This window comes from Passer domesticus, chromosome 2 (genome assembly GCF_036417665.1).
Source record: "Passer domesticus isolate bPasDom1 chromosome 2, bPasDom1.hap1, whole genome shotgun sequence".
Lineage (NCBI taxonomy): Eukaryota > Metazoa > Chordata > Aves > Passeriformes > Passeridae > Passer > Passer domesticus.
Window position 1 is genome coordinate 23,655,866 of NC_087475.1, and position 16,147 is coordinate 23,672,012.

General features: G+C 34.8%; 1 long non-coding RNA gene across 2 annotated transcripts; it reads right to left on the reverse strand.

Moving 5' to 3' along the window:
* Nucleotides 1-7,258: 7,258 nt before the first annotated feature.
* On the reverse strand, nt 7,259-15,815 carry LOC135295255 (uncharacterized). Of its 2 annotated transcripts, XR_010357292.1 has the most exons (4): nt 15,670-15,815; nt 13,035-13,141; nt 8,939-9,089; nt 7,259-7,392 (listed from the first exon to the last, which is right to left on the reverse strand). It is a non-coding gene; the product is annotated as an uncharacterized LOC135295255 (long non-coding RNA). The 2 variants fall into 2 exon arrangements; XR_010357293.1 differs by lacking the exon at nt 13,035-13,141.
* Nucleotides 15,816-16,147: the final 332 nt, after the last annotated feature.

Below are 16,147 nucleotides of genomic sequence, written 5' to 3' on the forward strand. Positions count from 1 at the left end.
ATAAATAAAAAAATAAATTAGCTTTTGTCCTTACTGGGCTCAGTATGTGCTTATGAAAATAGTGCACTTTTTGTGTCAAAGTACATTTAATTGAACTTCTGTAAAGGTCTTTTCCAGTGTTCTAAATTTCTGTTGAAATAAGGAGGAAGTGGGGTGGGGTAAACCTTGTCCTCTTCACTTATGCATAAAAGTTTACAGAAGTACCAAATAGGCAAATTAGAAAAAGCAGAACTTAAAATAAATCTTTAATGAAACTCAGGCATGATTAAATAATAAACATTATTTCCATACCTCTGTCTTTCTAAAAGCACATGCTAACCAATCACCTAAAAGTACCAAATGACAAACCCAAAACCAAAAAGTGCTGTTCAAGTTGTTACTACATGAGGATCTCTCACTTCTTATTCATCCAATTTGTGTGAACAAGGTGGTTCAACCTGCCCTCTCAGTGAAGGTCAGGGATGGAGATCCAGGTGGCAACACAAGAGTGACTGATGTGTTAAAAAACCACAAAGCACCTGAGAATGGCCACATTGGAATTAGGGCTGCTTTCCCAAAAAGGAAGGGATCTGTAGCCTGAGTGTAGTGTAGGACAAAATTAAGTAGCCTCAACTTACACCAAGAGAGGTTTAGATTGGGCAGCGGGGAAAACTTCTTTACAAAAAGGATTGCCAAACATTGGAACAGGCTGCCCAGGGAAGTGTTTGAGTCACCATACCCTGGAGGCATATAAAAAACCCAAGTAAATGTGGTGTTTGTGGACATGGTTTGGTGGTGGACTTGGCAGAGTTGGGTCAATAGTTGGACTTGATCTTAAAGGTCTTTTCCAACCTAAACAATTCAGCGATTCCATAAACTACTATTAAGATCTAGCTCTTTGGCAAGGCTGTGCAATATTTTATGATCCAGATTATTTTGGAATGACTTTGGAATGTCCACCTAAGGTCAAGAAGAATTTTTGGCTGTTGCAATTGTTCACCAAAAGTATAAATTTGCTGTTAGAACCTAAGAGGTGAATTCAGAATCTTACTGCTGACTGATAATAGCAAAAATCAACAGCCAATTGTGCCATTCAAAGTTATTTTAAAAAATACTTTGCACAACAAAATCTTAAGATAGATATTGTCTTCTCTGTTACTGTAATCCAAGACCAAATCATTCTGTATTAAATTAACTCAGTTCCATACTATGTTTTTCTGTCAGATTTCACAGATATTGATCCCATATCTAGATAAGTGATGGATTTTCTTTCTTGTTAATATGGTGATATGCTGCAGGGCAATGACAGTCTCAGCCATAGCATGTTCTCAGCAAGTTATGGGAATGGGTAATACAATATGATCTCTAAACAGCCAAAGAGCACCAAAGTAGTTATGTTGATGTCTCTTTCATCTTCTCACCTTCTTTGTACTTTTACATCTTTTTTTCCCCTTTGTTTATCATATTTTAGGTATTCTGACATAAACAGTATCAGGAAGAGCTGTATGAACAGGATTTTTTTTTGCTTTCCTTGGGAATCCAGGGGGGAAAGTGAAAACTGCTTATTTCTGCCTTTTTTTTTTCTATTTTACATTGTCTATTTGTTCTTGTTCCTCTTGTATTCAGAATTGTCTTTTTGAAAACAGAGGGAGGAAAGACTACATTTTTTCTTGTTTTCTTAGGACTTATCAATAATTTTGATTTCTCTGATCTTCAATGAAGTGTAGGTCTGCTGGCAAACTGCAACCTATTTTTTTGTGACAGCTATTAGGCAGAATAACTCCTATATTATTATGTCCATATAATGAAAGGTGGAACAAAAGACAACTCCAATATACCTTTTATTTTACTGAAAAAGTTATACTTAAATTTCTAATTTATTCTGTAAAGATCAGACTTCCAAAAAAGGTATTTGATTTAAAGTTTAACTGCACAAGTCTGGTATAAAACGGCCATCTCCAGAGTTTGTTATAGCAGTTGAAAAGGTTTAGATTTGGAGGTTTTTGCAGACAATAGTTTTCTCAGGAAGAAAACCCACAAAATCTGCAGCAATCATGATGAACAAAATACACTGTAAATTTATTTGGTTGGGATTTTATGTCCACTAGTTTATATGTTAATAAAATTCTAACTTGCCTACTGGTGCTAGCTATAACTTAAATCCTTCTCTGTCTTATTAAAATAGTGAAAATAAATAGACAAAACAGACTTAGTTTTCAAATGTCCACAGGAAAGTCAAAGGTATCAGTCTTTTGGGCAAGTATGAGAGATATAATTCAATGTGATCAAAATTATGTCCCCACATCTCCTATTGCTTGACAAGTGAACAGAATACCTTCCACAAGACCACATCTTACTTTCTCTTTAGTCCTGTGTCATTGGCTGTCTACCTCTAGTTTATGAAAAAAATGCAGTTATACTCATATTGCATGTAAGTTTTAAGAGAAAATTAAGATTACAACTATCATGGAATAGAATGTCTATTTTAATGCATCAGCAGTGGAAGTACAAATAGTGTGCTAGTGATGTAGCTTTAATATTTTTGTACTTAATTGCCTCTAAAGCAGCTAAGCAATGGCACAATGTTTAATGGTGAGAAGAAAATAAAATTTCTGAATTGCTAAAAGGAACTGTGTTAAATAGTTCCTTTAGACTGAATAGACTGAATCTCATATATGTGGACTATAAAATTTTAATTTGCTTTTCCACTTGACTAGGGAGGCGACTGCTTTGGTAACCACAGCTGTAGACCATGATAACTCATTAGAAGAATGTGAGAGTTCACTAAGAAATACAATTGGTATAGATTAAATATAGTGTAAAGAACTACTTTTAAAAAGAACAGGCATATTCACTTTGAAATTACAATTGGAATTTCTATCCACAGAACTCAATATTGAATCCAAAACCAAATAAAAGTTCAATCTAAGTAAACAAGATCAGCTAATTAATCTAATAACACTGTAAAAACCACATAGCATAATAAAATGTTAATTTAAAATGGAACGGCAGTCCTCAAGGCACAGCAAAAGAAATGGAAACCTTGTTAAAATTGACTTTTAATCAAATTTGCCATTGGCTGGATGTGTGAACTTTAGTGCCTTATCTGCTTTTGGGCATTGATGCATTAGGTACTGTAAATGCTCCTGTATTACATGAAGTTACAATTCAAAATGCTTGAATTGTGCCCTTTCTGCCTTCACTTATGGTAGTCTATGATAAAAATAACATGCCCTTTTATGAGTAATATCTTTGCCTCAGTGCATTACAATAAAATATTTCATTGATTATCTAATTCCATTAATGTTTACCTAATAGTTATTAGAATAACTTTTTCCCCCCATTTTTCATTGCTCTAGGAACTAGAAGTTTTACACATTATTATTGATTTAATAAATTACGAAGTGAAGTTTGTGAAATTAGAAAATTGGAAAAAAGTAAAGTTATGGAGTCAAATTTCAGAGGTTTTGCTTTCAAAATCTGAGTTATTTTGGTACTTTGATATTTCATTTTCTAGATCTATTTTTAATAATTTAACTTGATTTTCTTTTTTTTCAATTTTTTTTTTAAGGGCAGCTCCATGCCACTTGTGAGAAGGGTACAAATTTGAGGACAACCATCTGTTCTTTCCATCCTCATTTTCCACTATTTAAAAATTACTTTGGCATTTCTTTAGCAATTGGGCATTATATAAGCATCTCCCAAACTTCTTCTCTGAAGTCTTATTTTAAAACTGTTCTTGTCAGTGAGCCAATTGATCCAAGAGGAACATATCAACACCAGTGAAACTTATGGGTTTTTTAATAAAAAAGCTCACATTTTATATACACAGACAGAAAATTCCAATGAAATATTCAATTCTGACCTGTTTAAACACAAAACTCTGAAAATACCCTGTATGTTCCATTTGAAATAACAATTTTTTGTGTAAGTAACAATAGTATTGAAATGTAGCTGTTTTCTATAGCCCAAAACAGACGTGGCCTGTGAGGTCCTTCATATAGTCATTGAGTTTATTTGAGATATTGACATTCTGATAAGCTAGACAGAGAACATGAGTTTTGTCTTAGGGGGTATGCTAGCAGCTTAATGCAAAATTATCTACATGTCATTGAAGAGACATATACCATGTCTTCTCCAGTGACAGGGACAATAACCAAATGGGGACAATTATCAATCCCTGGACATAGAGATTTTGCACTGCTTGGTTCACGTACACACTGCTTATAAAAAGCTGGGTTTACATTAGGTTTATCTTAAAACAATCTAAAATCAGCTCAGGCCAAGACTTTAAAGTCAAGGGCTGAACTAAATCCTACAACATTAGATTCACACAAAGCCTGTGGCCTTAGTGAAATACCCTGTTAACTGGATTGCAAGAAGAGCAGAGAACCAACCTCAGGTCCCAGTAAAATCTGTCCTCATCCTACATGAATGCAGACTGTGTAATGCTGCCCAGAACAGTCTTAAAAGGGATCTGGTTTAGAAGAACTTTTTCTTGAATACGTGCATAGTCTGAGTTAGGTTTCCTTCCTACTCATTTTCTGCCATGCAGCTATAGCAAGAGAGATGAGGCACTGTTTCCAACCCTGATTGTGCAGCTGTGGTTTGAATCACAACCACCCACAAAATTACATGTTGGGATGGTGAATACTGAAGTCTGCCAGGAGGCTGAGCAGGACAGTGAGGTGCTTTGCCCCACATGTGCAGTTTAAGGGTATCTCAGCCATCGTTTATTGTCAGCTGCATAAACTGCTGTTAGAAAGCTATCATCTGAGTGCTGCACAAATTTTGCTTTATTTGTCTCTACGTTGACAATCAAATTAGTCTTTGGAAGCTATTTATATAAAATACTCATATCCACAGAAATAGCAAATAGCAGTGAATCCGAATTTATGTTTGTTAATATTTAAAAAATCATATTTTGAAACATTGTGTGATAGCAGCACTGTTTTATCATTTTTTTTCCTTAACAGCAGAAAAAAAACTAGCAGAATAGTCAGCACACAAATTTTCTCTTTAGTTAATTTTCTTCATCTTAAAAGATATAAATATTAAAAACTTTCAGAGATTTTTTGTGGTTGGTTATTGAAGATACTTCATATTTTTCACATTTGTGAGTGTAAATTGCCCTAAACCAAGACACTGTGTAATTGTAACACCAAGGATGTATGTTCTGAATACAAATAACATTAAGATATTTGTGGAACAGATTAAGAAGAATAGGTGATAGAAGAATTAAGCTATATGTTTCTGAAGTAAAACCTCTCTTTTAAGAATAAATTTTTTGACTGTATGTTTCAGATTGCCAACAGTTTGTTCAGCTGCCAACAAAGTTTGTTCTTGTAGCTATGTAGATGACTAGACTCAAAAAACTAATTTAAACTCAATAATAAAATGTTGTAAAATGGCAGAGAGATTTTACAGTTTAAATTTAAGCACCTGCCTTTATTACTAAGTTCATTTTCTGGACACGTTATCTTTTCCGTTTTTTTTTTTTTTTCTTCCCATTCATTAAATGAGGAACATTAACTTCTAACTTTAGGATCTGAGAACTGCTTTTAAGTTAGGTGCTAAAAGCAGCCAGTAGGTGAACAACTCATGCACTGAATTCTGCAAACCTGCACTTAACCTTTGCTTCTATACAGTCAATTTGACCCTTGCTCCTTCTACTACGGCATTGCCATCCATGGTAGGAAGGATTCACAGGTATGGCTGTTCTTAAAACACAGAACTATTGTTCAGTTATGCTCTTTGGAAAATACTCTGGTGCACTTATAGGATTCCTTATTCCATATTTTGCACAATCCTTCCTTTTTAAACTGAAAAATAAACCTGCTAGTGTATTACTTGATTGGTAGTTTATTTATCTTGGATACTATTATGCAACTATTAAAATCATTGGACTGAGGATTCTGGGACAACAGAAAGCCTTTGTCTCCAAATATATTTGCCCCTATTTGACCAATGGCTGTGGCACGTGACTGGAAATTTAGGAACAATTTACAAATTTGTCCTTTTTCAGCAGGTTTTTTGATTCAGCTTTCCATATCTAAGACAGCAAAAGGTATTTCAGTGCTAACTGGATTTGGTGCTTTGTTCACTTAGAGGATTTCTGCACACTAGGATAAAAAAGGAAATTAGTTGGTCATATGAAGACCATATTTGTGCATTACCAGTTTTCATGGCTTACACTAAATACTGAAGTAAATATACACTTAAGTAAATATATATGGCAGTTTGAGAATGGCAGTAAAGAACAGACAGGTTTGCACATGAAATTGAGGTTTTAAACAAATACCACAATTAAGTCTAATGAGTGTAGTAAGAAGTGGTAACTGAAGGTTTCTAAATCTGAAATTGGAGGAATCCAAGCATTTCTATTGTCACCTTTAGCACTGAAGAGCTTATTAATTTGCCAATAAGAACAGACATCTTAGTCAATATTAAATCTTGTGAATTGACCCAACCTGTTAAATGAAAAAGTACCTTAAATGTGAGAAGTGACTTGAATAAGGTCAATGACAGTTCTCATTATCTTCTAGAAGAAAGATATCTAACACTGTGTAATTGAGACTAAGATTTCTTTTCCTGATCATTACTTGATTTCATTATTGTGTCATTCATGTTTTATTGTAGTGTTGATAAAAATAATGACACCCAAATATATTATTTATTTTAAACATAACATTAGTAAATTATCTTTCTATGTTAGGTAAATTGATGAGAAGTATAAAGGGAAAAAAAATAAACCATTAGAAAGTAAAGGTTTACTTGAAACAGAAAACCAGCACTATTACAGACCTAAAATTCTTGTGTCATAATCAAATCACTTTGGCTTTATATCTCAGGCCAAATTTAGAATGCCTGAAACACTGTAAGCTTTGAATAAATGAACAGAGACTTATAATAATAATATTTATTATTATCATTATCATTAAAGAAGAAACAAAAATAAAAGGCCTTACAACATTTTTAATTGAATCTTTTTAAAGGTTTAAACGTTTTTAAAACCTTTATCTTTTAATTTCTATTGTTTGCATGTTACCTGCTAGAAACGCATTCCTTAGAATTAGTACTTACAGATTGATTCCTAATAATTTATTGGAAATAAGTTTCCAAAACCATAATCACAATGATCAACAAGATTAAATATAAAAGTGAGTTTAGATTGGAATTAAAAGAAATGCTAAAAGATTTCATAAAATGGAAGCTTTTTGAGGGCACTGTTTTGTATGCATAGACCAAGTATATTTGGAATATACAAATTAATACCTTGTCTCTGCTGTTTGCCAAAGACAGAAGAATATATCTATCCATATGAAATCCTCCACTGCAGAACTTAAATGTGTAGAACACTAGTTCACACATAGAATTTTATTAACTGTTTCTCTGATTTAACTGGTGGAGAAGCTGAAAAAACAAAAGCAAAAATATGGGAATATGCAAATATGGAGTTAAATATCTTCATCATTTTAATATATGAACCATAAGTGAATTTAATATTAAAATCTTGGGATGCAGGAGAGTTATGTTAATTAAATAACTTCTTAGTGGAGATTAGTTTAATGTATCAATATTATATTGTTTTTGTGGTGTGGGACTGGTCAGCTGTGTCAGATCTGTAAAATAATCTTGCAGATTTTTTTTTAGTAGAATACCCAACAGCAATAAAACTTTAAATGTTCTCCATAAAGAAAACTCTAGCTGAAACTGGTTCATGGAGTCCATCATTTAACTGTAAAACACTAGTGTATCTAAAATGGGAGGCAGAATGCTAGTTCTAGCACGTGGTCTTTAGGTAACCATTAAGGAAGTGCAGTTTGATTGGCTGGTTTTTAAATGTAAACATGTCATATTATTTGCAAACTGTGAACAATAAGTTTTGTCTCCTTAATTATGCCAGTGTCGCACTTCTGCCCAAGGCAGCTGAGGAAATGATTTGCACCAAAAAAATCACATTAAGGACCTGTGAATTAGTAAATTACATGTGAATTAGTTGATTTCAAAGAAGAAATGGGAAGACGTGGGAAAAAAAAATCCTTTCACTTTTTTTTTCCTTAAATCAGGTTGTAAGAAAAAGATTGTAGCATCTACCAGAAAATTGTCTCCAGCAAATGCAATCAAAAATTTCGCAATCACATCACCCATACATAGCAAAAGATTTTTTCTGTAAAGTTCACAGAAGTTCTAAAGGAGGGAAACCATATAAACATGGAAAGAGAGGAGAAATCACAATGATTTTTTTTTGTACATTATATATCTGGATCAAAAAATTCTTTTAAAACTTCATGTCAAATGCAGTCACAGACCCTCTCTGAGGGCCTAAGGAAAAACTGTCCCTGTAACAGGCATTGACACCACCTGAAATGGGAATGTCTGTATACATCCTATTGAATGGACTTGTCTCTTTGCCTTTGCCCTCAAAGCATCCTTGCACCTCAAAATCAAACATCAAGAGTTTTAAGCTAAATCCTGAAACATCCTCAAAGCCTTGGGAAATGCTCTTTGGCCTGCAGGAAAACAATTCTAGGGATCCTTCGTATGTCACCATGATATTTTATGAAAAATCCTTTGCTAGGATTTTTCCCTCCTGAGGAGCTAAGGGCCTCAGGAAAGAATTGTAAACAATAACTATCTGCTGCTGTGGAATGCAACAGGTGCAGCTGTGATTGATGCATGTTGGTTGTTTCTAATTAACGGCCAATCACAGATGCAGCTGCATCAGACACTGAGAGTCACAAGTCTTTGTTATGCATTCTATTCTTGTTCTTTCAAGCCTTCTGACCAATCTTTTCTCTCTATTCTTTTAGTATAGTTTTAATGTGGCATTTTAATATAATATATATCATAATATAATAAACCAGCCTTCTAAGAACATGGAGTCCAGACTTGCGTCTCCACACATGGGGTGTTCACAACATTCTTACAACTTAATAATACAGAAAATGGTCCTTACCAATGCAGGTGTACCCACTGAATGCTTTCTCGCTGCACTGCGAGTCATGGCTGCTGACCCAAGGGGAAGCTGTACATATCTCTGCGTGTGAAGTCTGCTGACTGACTGCAGAACAAGAATGGTTGTGCCTATATTGGCAAGAACTGTCCATCTGTAAAGCAAAACAGGTAAGGGCTTAACATCCAAGTGATTCAGGGAGGTCTTTGTGTTGAATTCACTCTGTGGACTGCTCTTGTACCATGGACAAGTTCGTGTACAAGCGGCTGTTTGCAGATAATTTTACCACTGGGATGCATCTGCCAGGATATCTTTATTTGAAACTATTTTTAGCTCAGGATTGTGCTACATTCTCGATGCATGTCATAGCACATCACAAATCAAACTGGATTTTATTAGATCCACTGCTTCATGCATGTTCTGAATGAGTGCTTAAAGTAACTTATAGAATCATCATCAAAGGAATTGGCAAAAAGCAGGTTCTATATGAATTTGTGAAAGTATGACTTTAACAGAATTTAATGGCAAGGTTCACTCTATTACTTACTACATAGAGGAAGAATATATAAGAAAATTGGATTAGAATCAATTTAGAATAATTTACAAGAAGACAAAGAATGCAAAAGGGTAAAGGTGCAAAGGATATGATTACAAAACATAAGGGCACAAAAGGGTTTGTCAGCACCTAATCATTGACTAATTTAATATTTTTGAGGTGATTCAGTAGGGTTTACTTGATTTAATTATAGATTTACAATAATATAATTCATACCTTAATCAATGCACAGATGCAGACAAAGAAGTGTATATATCTGTATCTATGGCTGTAAAGGTACCTGTTAAAATTCCACTCAGGTTCAGTGAAATACATTAAATGCCTTAGCATTTCTCAAGAGGCATGGTTTGCACCTTGAGGAATGATGAGGTGGGGAATATCAACCTAGGCCTCATCATCAGTGATGGCCTTTTCAATATCACAAACTTGAGAGTTCATGACCTCCAAGAAGTGTACCACTTAGGGGGGGATATTGGTGTAGCCTGCTGCAGTCCAGGACAATTCAGTCTTCCCTTAAGACCACTGTTTATAAGGTCGCAAGAGGATTTTCTCCAGTCATCAGTCAGTTTCCATCCTGGCCATAACTACTAGACATTTTTATCAATGTAGTGTTCCACTCAGGCTAAAATTAATTTTTTCAAAATGTTTTAGAAACAGCAGCATTCACTTGGGCTATGCAATTCAGGTGAATAATTTACCAGGGCTAAGAAGGATAACTGCTTATTCTTTGTTCCTCACCTGAATCAGGCACCTGATGTTCCTGTTGTGGCCAGAATTGTTCCCACCTTTATCATGCAAGAGCTTAGTCAAGGGACATTTCAGTGACAAACTGGTGCCAGCAAGGAGTGCTTCACCTGGTGGCTCAGCTGATTCAGTCAGGGCTTATCAGGAGCTCCTTAGATAACAGAGTAGGATGGGAGAGGAGTGGGGAGAGCAAGGATGCACCAACCACCAAACAAAAGATGGTGGAATTCTCATCCCATCCTTCATGATCTCTTGGTGTCTCTCTGTGTGTGGTGGTGGATATGTATGTGAGGTTCAAAACATGGTGGTATAATTCAGAGATACTTATCATATATATGCTTGAGCAATTATTGCTTCCAAACACATAATCAAAAAAGTCAACCTTGTAGTATAATGGATTAAATTCCTTTGCAGTTTCGATTTTTTCCATTTCTTTTCCATTTTAGCAATGCATTTTGAATTTTCTTCTAAGTAGCCCAATATGGAATGTGTGTTCTTTAATAAAGAGGTATTGTAAATGTGATACTTAAATTCTGCTTCTATTTTTTCATTTATTAATGGAAAATTATTTTTATATCAGAGAGGCTACTCAAGGAGTAATAAATAATTCTCAGAGCACATAGTGTTCTAATACTTTACATGATTACTTTTCTAATTGTACATTAGCAATTCAAACATAGACATAAATGTTCTGACAAATCTACCCAGGTAATGAGATTCTATTTTAAAAATTATAATCAGTTTAAATCCTATTTAGGCAGATCATTTTAACAACCTAATCTGAGTTTGATTAATTAGTTGTCCCAAACACAGAGCAATGAAGGCATCATGAATTAGCATTGGATTCTGATTCAAACTAGGTGATTTGCTCCAGTGTGCCAGTTAACTCTTGTAAAGATTTTAATGGGCTTGCCTAGAGTTCTTAGTTTGCAAGCAAGTTCATAAGGAAATAAAGATATCTGAGGTTTTTCTCACTATGATGACAGGCAAACACTGAGGATTATGTCCATCTTCAGATATATGACAGAAGATATTTCTTAATTTCTTAAACAGTTTGAAAAATCCCAGAGCAAAACATAAAAATTTGAATGGATTCTATTGTATATTAAAACTCCTGAAACATATGTGGACTATATAAATTCCAATCATAATTTAATTAAAATCTGACTTTTGTTTGTTTGTTAGTTTTAAATATCTCTGTAATGGGAGCACTAAGAGAAAACATTAATATAAAACCCTATGGAAGTGCACAGATATCTATTTAGGCAATTGCAAAGTAATAAGCTCAACATTAAATATCACATCACAGAACAAAGTAACATGTTACTGAATAGATTATTTCTGTATAAAATTACACTGCTTTGCAGTATATTTCTACGGCTTTATGAAATTTTTTTATCTGACAGATCTGTTCAATTAAGAACTTCTGTACTCAACCCTTGTGATGCTACACCTCAAATCTTGTGCTCAGTTTTGGCCCCTCACTTCAACAAAGACATTGAGGCACTGGAGCACATCCAGAAAAGGGCAAGGGAGCTGGTGAAGGTCCTAGAGATTGTCATATTAGGAGCACTTGTGGGAGCTGGGGTTATTTAGTCTAGAGAAGAGGAGGGTCAGGGGAGACCTTATGGTTCTCTACAGCCACTTTGAAGGAGGTTGTAGCCAAGCAGGGGTCAGCCTTTTCTCCCAGAGAGCCAGTGACAGGACAAGAGAACACAGCCTTAAGCTGTGCCAGAGGAGGCTCAGGTTGGATACCAGAAAGAATTAATGAAAGAGGTGGTTAAGCATGGGAACAGGCAGACCTCAGACTGTCACCAACCTTGGAAGTCTCCCTCCAAGACACATCTAGGTGTGGTGTTTAGGGCTACGGTCTAGCTGTCAAGGCAGTGACCCCTCAAAGGCTGCACTCACTAATCTTGGAGATCTTTGCCAACAGAATTATTCCATAATTCTTGGCAAGACAGTGCACTTAGGTTTAAGGAGGTAAGTCAGGCAACCTAGGAATACTGGTGTTTTATGGTACACTATAATGTCAAGAGCATTACATGATTCTGGTGAACTTTACCACAAAGTTATTATTTATTTATACTTCCCAATGAAGAGAAAAGGTGGAATCAGACGTGGCCTTTGGTCTAGGATGGAAAATTAAATAAAATGCAGTGTTTGAAGAGAAGTCAAATACGAAAATAATTTTCATCATTAGACATAATAACTGGAGAAAAAAAATATTTATGAAAATGGAGGATTTTTCCTGATTTCATTGTAGCCAATAGGGTTGTATTTTAGAAAGACACAAGCTATTCCTTCCTTTGAGTTCTAAACTGTAGGACTGATGAGTATAGAGGCGAGATGTCATACATTGAATTAAGAAATTGAACATCAATGCGTTGCTATCATGAACTCCTGAGTCCTACTAAAGATAATTAGGATTAGCAGGGCAGGTGATTGCAGAGTCTGGGTTTGCTCTAAGAGGTGTTCTTGTACTTAAGAAAACTGCAGAACATCTACAAAGGAGCTGTATACAGGCTTGACATTTGCCAATACACACACTAGCAGAACCTCTTCTAATCATGCTCCCTGATGATTATTAACCTCAAAGAAATGCCTGGTAGAAGAAAGTGTGATATTAAAAACAAGGCAGTGGTTGAAACATGCTATCAAAGTATCAACATCTAAGAAACAAACAAAAAAAAATCAGTGACTTTATTTAGCTCAAACTGAAGCTCAGACACTGTTTTTAGAAAAAGCAAACCAAAGATTTTTAATAAGACAGGGTCCCTAGGTTGTTAAATTTCTCACCTAAAGCTTACTTCTTCAAGTAATCCTGTGGAAGGCACTGAGTGAAATAGTGGGGTTTGCCCTGATTTGATTCAAAAGGTGTACTGTGCTGTGCTTCCTGGTAACTGCTAGAAAGCAAATATTTGCAAAGGCAATTGAATTAGTGTTTAAATGACAAACACTCAATAAAAAAATACTAGAACCATTATTACTACTAGAAGAAACACTGCTGAAGCAATTACATTGTAATACAGTGCATACTGTAAACATAAAGTAAACAAATTTTAATATATTCCTGTTACTTTACTCTGGCTGGGATGATTTCCCACAAATACCTGCAAAGCAATGCCACTGATCTGCTTGAAATCCCTCTTGAAATCCATTCTTTCACCAGAAAAGAGAATCTTCAGAATAGCTATTGTCCTGAAAACGAATGCAGTGTACCACAAACCGATCCCTGTTATTGTCTTATGATTTTCTGATTCTCTGAACTCATATGTCCTTATCACCTTGCTCAAATTAATGCAGAATTCACAATACCTTTGTTAAGGTTAGATTTTTCTTCAGCTTCTCTGAAACATCAGCCACAGTGGGTTTAAGTGTTCAATTTCTGAATTGAACATTAATCAGGTAACACCAAGAGAAATGAGCTTATTTTTGACTGACTTAAAATTTGCTATTCAAAGATTTTCTTCTCCAGTGGAAATATTTTATCTATCTACAAACTCTAAAAGGAAATAAAAAAATGATTGAAAAATCACTGGTCTAGCAAAATAGTATTCTACTTGATAACTGATTCATAGTCTGCAAAACTGGGAAGAAGCATGTGAGCAGACTGTGTGCAAAACATCTTAATACCACATGCATCAGACTTCTTATATACTGGATGCTCAGCTACACTTGACCATAGCAGAAAAGTGTTATGACATTTTCAAACTGGAAGACTTCCACTTTCTCAGCATCTTAAATCTGTCCCCTAATACTGTGCTGATAGGCACTAAACTAATAATAGGAATAATTATCAGTGTTACATGCTGAGATATCAATACTTCTACTATCAACAGAAATTAGTAGTCTTAATTCATCTGGAGACTGTGACATAAACAAAACATAGAAGCAGTCTAAAATATTGCTCTTTCTATGTTCTGTATGGAAGTCTCATGAAAGCTTGAATATAGAAGCAAAAATATCAAGCAAACAAGACACTATTTCTTTTAAAGTCACCTCTGCTATCCCTTAAAATCAGGGAACCTTGGCTGCATTATAACATTTCTGGAAAACCAGCAAAGAAATACAGTGCAAGGATTTTTTTTGTTTTATAATGCCCACAAAATAGGTAGCAATTATGTATTATTACCTGAATTATTTTTAATTCTGAAGAGGATATATAGGAACTGACCACAATTTTCCACTGTTTTGGGTGGATAACTGATAGGTGCATCTTAACCCAGTATATTCTGGAAAATAATTCTGAGTTAAAGATTAATGTCATGATTTTGCTTACTTTTCTTGCACTAACGCAATCACAATTTTCAGAAAGTATTTTGTTACTGTTACACTGGTTAAGTTTTTCTGAGAACTTCCTTCTACAAATTGCCTCATTTGCTTGGTCAGAAGAGTTTTAGGTCTACCACCAGCAAGAATACAAGACCAGAACAGTACAGATTTCTGCTTTGAACTGTGACAGAACTAGAACCTTATAAAGCAAATAATAGCATGAGTCAGGATGAATCCTTTTACATAAGTAGTCATATGTACTTCAGAGCTGCTTTGTTATGCAAAACCACTGGTGAGTTATAGGGGTTTTTTATTTACTTTTATTAGCCTTTTTAGGGTACAGTTGTCACTTACAGACCTAGCAGCCATTTTTTGTGATTTCATTGCATTTGGTAACTTAGTCACCTCTTCTTTCCCTAGTTGTGTATGTAGGGTTACACTAAGACATCTTTTACCTACATTTTTTCGTATCAAAGAAGGCAGAAAGGAATTTTCAGTCATTCTTTGGCCATAGGCATTGAGAAAAAGTGATTGTGGTCATTTTAAGCCACTTGAACTGCTTTCCAGCCTTGAGACACGCAGGACCAGTAGAAGATTATGTATGCTGACAGTATAGCACCATAGTCACTGAAAGGTTAGTTTCTGTTATCTTTAGTAAACAGTTGCCAAGTCTGCCTTAAACAATCACAAATTATTGCAGCTTTGCTGCACACGAGCTGAATCTGCCATATGGCAGTGCTGTGGAAATGATCCAGACATACTAAGGAGTTATTTCTTTTTTTAGCTTCCTTCTTATCCTAATTAAACATGTTTGTTTGTTATTTTCACTGGTTTTGTTGTTATATAAATATGGTGGGAAAACCTAATGTGCTTCATAAATTATGTCAGCTCTGAAGAGAAGATTCTGTTAATAACTGAAGCAGCATGAAATTTTAACTTTACACTCCCTTGGGATTTCTAACTCTAATCTCTTATGTCTCTGAGATACCTCCAGCACGAGATTGTGTAATAGTTGTTATTAAACTTATTCCAGTATATTTTCTTTAATTTTTTTTGTGAATTTAAATTCACTGTCATTCCTCTTCTCTGCCCCAGTATATTAGAATAATTAATAATAAAAAAATTAATAATAATAAAAAAAAGGTAAAAAATTTCCTACCTTTACTACTTAGCTCTCTTGTGTCACTATCATGTTTTCTGAAAAATCTCGTTGCCCAGGATTCTTCTCCTGAGAAGCTGAGAAGCCTCAGAGAAAAATGAAAACAATATTATCTGAGTTGCTTCTCCTGTGTTATGCTGCTTTGGAATGTGGTTTGGAGATTGTTTATCCAACATGTGAATTGTTTTCACTTAATGACCAATCACTGTACAGCTGTGTCTTACTCTCTGATGAGAGAGTCACAGGTTTTCATTATCACTCTTTGTAGGCTTCTGTCTGTATGCTTGCTCTATTCTTTAGTATAGTTTAGTATAGTATACTTTAATATAATATCATAAAACAATAAATTAGCCTTCTAAGAACATGGAGTCAGATTCAATCATTCCTCCTTCTTCCTGGGGACCCTGAACATACCACACTCTTGAGCATGACATTATGCCCAGTAAGCCCCTATACATTTATTCTGTTCAGTCAGATA